Below are 6000 nucleotides of genomic sequence, written 5' to 3' on the forward strand. Positions count from 1 at the left end.
TTTAGAGGACTTGTACGACCTGGGTGAGTGCTAACTCACATAATGTTCGTCATTTCTTTTCTCGCATTGTATGACTATTTTCTGTACCAAACATAAATATTTATAACTCTCATTAAATACATTTTGTTGCATCATGAACTCTATCATGTGTGAAAATGTGTTACTTAACAAGATAATGGCAATGAGACTTGTAAAAGCATGCATGTAAAATACAGACAAGATTAATTGTATCGTATGACATGATACACCGGTACGTGCGGGATAACAGCTATGGACTTACTATACATGTTAACTCTATTATCAAATGTGTGTGTGATATATGGGCATTGGATGCAATGGTTATTTCGTAACTGGCATAGCCTTAACGGGCGGGTCACTACAGGACGTACATCATTAGTAACGTGGGCCACCTATGGTTGGACTCGGTCAGTCTACTAGTGTTATGGATGATAGCGTACAATGGTCGGGGCATCGGCATTATATTAGAAGTTCCTTGGGACAGCGCCAACCCTGCTAAGAAGGGGTAATATCTCGGGTAGATCATACAGTTGAACTATCACTGATTCTCATAATTATAGCATGTACTATATCTATATTGCATTCATTGATAGCTACCATACCTAAAATGTTGCATAACTTATCAAACAGAGTTCATACTAAATGGCATGAGTATTATGTGCATTATTACTCACTAAGTCTTTAGACTTATCCATTTTATTTTTCCCCCTCTATTACGTATAATTGCGCAGTTTAGCTAGCATAAAAGAAGATGCCTTTGGACAGAATAATAGTGGTTGCCCAGGACTTGATCCAGGTCATTTTTTAGGATATGGACTTAGTATGGTTGAAGTCCATGTGGGACGATGGAGGAACCTCACGGGCAAAGATAATGGAGATAGTAATCATGCTAGCACTACTTAAAAATTAGGCGATGATTTTGTTATCTTGTGTTCAGACAATTATCCTTTGGTTTGTAACCTATATTTTGTTGACGAGTCTCTTGACTAGCACATTTGAGGATCTATTTATGTTATGAGGTTTATCTTTACTCTAGTTATCTTGATCGTGGTATTTAGTTATTACTTCCTTATTCCTGTAGTTAAAGTCTTTTGCTGTATTTTTTCGTTTATGAGAGGTTAAGATCTCTGAGTCTTGTCCCGCGAGGGATAAGGTTGGGAGATGAACCATGTAATCAATTACCAGTTAATTGATTTCTACAGGGCGTTACAGGTTTTGTAGGGCGGGTATTCTTCCTCTTCACAATTATCCTCACTTTCCCTAGAAAATTCCAACCCCCTCTTCATGGCCGCTTGCCTCTCCCTCCGCCTAAGATCTCAACTCCCCCGCTCCACCAGCACCACTACCACACTTCTCCTCTCTCCCATCAAATCCCAACTGTCCATTCCCAACGAGCTTCCTCTATCCATCCTCCGATTCCTCTATCCATCAAATCCCCAATGTTTCTTCAGAAAGAAAGAAATCTGGATGTGGTTAGGCGGATCTGTGGACGGTGGCTGACGTTGCTTCGAGTATGAGAGAGAATGAAAAAAATGAAACCAAAGAAAGAGAGAGTGAGGCAGAAGGCTAAAGACTTTAATTTGACTCAAGTGCAATTTTTTTTAGTTACTCATGTACAATTAACTTTAAAAAAATTTGCTCATTTCCATTTCCCTGAATGGCATAGAAATGAGAAGGAAACAAAAAATTCTAAAAAGACAAAAATCACCTCACCCTACTCTTAACTCATAAGTCTCACGACTCACTTTAACCATAAAAAATAAAAAATAAAATTATGACTTATGCTGAATGGCTGAAGATTGCTTTTAAAGATTTTTTTTTTTTTTTTTTCAGGTTTTAATGAAACGATGCGTTTAAAATGGTGCTTTAATGAAACATCACGTTTAGACTTTCAATCCTTTTCTTTGTGAATTTAAACACCCCATTTCAATCGTCTTCTTCATGAGTCTGTCTTAACCTACTTTTTAAAATTTATCTCTACAACTAAAAGTCTGAAATTTGAAACTATGAAACATTCTCTTCGCTTGCCCTCGTTGATGTCTTTAATGATTAGTTGAGGGTGGGCAACTAGGATATGCGAAAAAATTCTCCTAGGGGTGAGGGTCATTTTTGAGAGTTGAGAGGGGGCAAATGCCCCCTTTTGCCCCCTCTCAAGCCCCCTCCCTCCGCTCCTGTTTATCTGCATGGCTGCATTTTTTAGGAGAAAAATGCAGCAAAATACAATTGGATTAGTAAAATCGGGTGTTGCTCTTCGCAGAAGAAGTAAGATGGTGATCAGCTGCGACAATGGCACCGTGAGCCTCCTTGATAGTTGTCTTAACTTCAAAATCACTAAATTTTCTTTGAAAAAGCAAAAGCAAAGCTACATGGCACATAAAATGATACCGAACTATGATAACAAATCAAGGTCCAGTGGGTTAATGTCTTAGCGCTTGACTTTACTGCACTAGCATTTTTTTTCTGTGTAGAGGGGAGAAATTACAAAGGAAAAGTTTTTGCTACTCTTAATTTTTTTTTTCTGATCTTTTTATTTTTATTTTTTATTCAGAATAGGGAAAAAGGAAAGGGGCTACTCTTTATTCTTAAGGAAGAAAAAGAATTAGAGTCGTAAAAAATACTTCCAAACACTGAATAAGAAACGGCCCATTTAACAGAAAATGAGAGTCATAAAAAATGCTTTCAAATAAAAAACGGCACATTTAGCAACTGAGAGGCAGAAAACTGGCACACCAACTTTCAAATTCAAAGTCCGGCAAAGGAGGAAACTCTCTAGTAATTGTTAGGTCTCCATCAAGAATTCAGTTGGAAGTTCACAGATCCTTCATGAACTAAGAGAAGGGCCCTAGGCTTTGTGAAGCGCCACATGTGCCGCTCAAATCCTTCCTATCAGGGCTTTTTCTCTCCAGAGGGGCCTATTACTCAGATTTTTTCACCTTTATAATTACATGTGTTATTCCATGATGAAGAAAAGGAAATACATAATTCCACTACGAAGAAAGGAAAAAGATAAGGGAAAGAGAAATGTAAAAAATTACACCCATATCTTTCCTCTAGGCTAATGTGATAGTGTTCAATATATATATATATATATATAATGAGAGTTAATCTAAACTCTAAAGGCAGTAAAATAGGAGTAGGATGAATTTTTGACATTACTTAAAAACGAAATGGTTGGAGACAGTAAATACTACAATTAACTTCATTTCACTGGGCTGATATTCGCCCTTGACTTTTTTTTTTTTTTAATAAGAGTTAATGGACGCGACGGCATCAACAAGCCCAATAAAATAATAGTAAAATTGAGATATAGTATTTAAAAAATATCTTCAATCAGGTCTTAGTGTAAATTAGGGGTCCGTTTGACAAACGGCGTTGGCATTAGCAAAGACACATACTGTTCACGATGGACAGCTATCTTTCAAACTGCAGAAGTCATTACGTGAATTCAGTCAGAATTGGAAAAGCAGCGCCTAATTCTCGGGAGAGCCAGCCCGAGGAGTTTCCAAAAATGCCCCTGCCTACATTGGGTTTGTTTATCTCAACTGGCTGGTTTATTTGTGCATTTGCCTTTATTTATTTTTTTTTTTCCTGAGCTCTCCTTCCCCATTCTCTTCTTCGTCATCTTGTTCAACGTCACTGACCCAGCGACAGAGAGAAGACCTTCAACAACTACTCCACTCACCAGAGCTCGAACTAAGGTAATTTTCTTATAGTATTTCTATTTTCATTATTTATTTACCATTTCCATTTAGGGTGTTATTCTTCATGAAACCATGCTGGCTACAGCCTCGTGTTTATATTGTATAGATTTTTGCTCTTTCTGAGAATTTGTTTATTTACATTTGCAAATTTGTATGCAAGTGACTATTTGGTGACTGAGATTTGTAGTGGCATGATTTTTTTTTTCATGCCAAAAAAAAAAAAGGCAAATGCACAAATAAACCAGCCAGTTGAGATAAACGAACTCAATGCAGGCAGGGGTAAGGGTATCAAGGCGGTTACAGTTAACGGTTATTGTCAATAACCGCTAATCGTAACCGCCTTAGCGGTTAGTAGATTTCACTAATCGCAACCGCTAATCGCTCTAGCGGTTAACGGTTAGCGGTTAACTACCGGTTAGCAGTTAGTAAAATAAATAACCGCCCACTAACTGCTTTTTCAAAATTGGGCCTTTTTTTGGGTGTTTTTGGGCTTTCTTTAGAGCTTTTTGGGCTTCTTTTTTTGGGCATTTTTTGGCTTTTTTTTTACCCTCTTTTTTTTTTTTTTTTGGTATTTTTAGTGTCTTCTTGAGTCCAATTGTTATAAAAAGAGCCCATATTGAAAATTCAAAAATATTTGACCCAAAATTTACATTTACTTGTACTTTAAAAAAATTTCCTTAAGTATTAAATCATAACCGGTTAACTTTTTTTTTTTTAAAAAAAAAACTATATAATAATAATAATAATAATAATAATAATAAAATCAACACAACATATAAAAAAAAGTTCAGAATTCAGACAACTGTCACAACATATAATGATAATACATTAATACTTAAATTGTGTTTATAAGTAATACATTGATCATTGTTTAATCCAATATCAATTACTTAATTTGATATTATACGAATCATATCATCATTGTACATTAATAATATGATTCACTTGAAGTCTTGAATAAAGTATTTGAATTGTCATTGAATCATAGAATTAAATATTGATATTATACATTTATATTATTCATATACATATGTAGACTTATATAGACTTATAATATATATAGACTTATAAGTTTATAACATACATTGGAAATAAGTCTCTAGATATTTAATTGTTGTATTAGTATGAATTAGTATACTTATGAGTTTTGTCATATTATATATGTATAATTTGTTATTATATAATCAAATGATTTAATGATCAATTGATCGTGTGATATAATCATATAAATTATAGAGATAATATATTAATACTCAAATTGTGATTTAATTATTTTTTTAAAAAAAAATTGTGATTTAATGATCAAGTGATTATATTATATGTATAAATATTTTTATAATTATAATTATAAAAATATATTATATAAAAAAACGGTTAGCCGTTAGCGGTTACGGTTAGTAAACCCAATAACCGCTAGGCGGTTATAGCAGTTAGGCGGTTAGCGGTTAATACGATTAAGCGGTTAGCGGTTAGCGAGGGTTTTTAACTACCCGCATTGACACCCCTCTAGGCAGGGGCATTTTTGGAAACTCCTCGGGCTGGCTCTCCTGAGAATTAGGCGTTGCTTTTCAAATTCTGGTTGATTTCACGTAATGGCTTCTGCAGTTTGAAAGATAGCTATCTATCGTGAACAGTATGCGCCTTTGCCAATGCCAACGCCGTTTGTCAAACGGACCCTAGGTGTTTTTTGTCAAACGGACCCTAGGTGTTTTGCACTCTCCAATAAAAAGTATACATCTCAGCTTGAAACACTCAAAAATAATATAACTATTCATATCAAATAATTTTCATTCACTTGACTTGCTTTTGAAACTGAGGTGTTGAACGTTGAGTTAAAATTAATTGAAAAGTTCATGAGATTAAGAAAATGATTTGAATTAAGAATACAATATTTTCATCTCCATTAACTAATTGAAAAGGTCATGAGAGAGATTGATTTGAATTAAGAATATAATATTTTCATCTCTATTATATTTGGTATTTTAATATCAAAATTTTGAAATAAAATGAGCTTGTAATGCACACCATGTGTTTGAGTGGACTTTGCGTGCTTCCAAACTCGACACATGGAGGAAACGTACGAAGCCCACAAATTAACTTGACGGTCAGAATGTGCAGCGAGTATTCTGTATTCTTGGTCCCTTCTCTTCTTTTATATTTGATTTAAGAAACAAAGACGCACACAAACAGAGACAAGACAACCCTTTTAAGAAGAGAAACCAGGATTATTGTTTTTTCTTTTCATGGTTAAAACCAGAAATTACTTCAAGGAGACAAAAGA

Source organism: Corylus avellana, chromosome ca3 (assembly GCF_901000735.1).
Source record: "Corylus avellana chromosome ca3, CavTom2PMs-1.0".
NCBI lineage: Eukaryota > Viridiplantae > Streptophyta > Magnoliopsida > Fagales > Betulaceae > Corylus > Corylus avellana.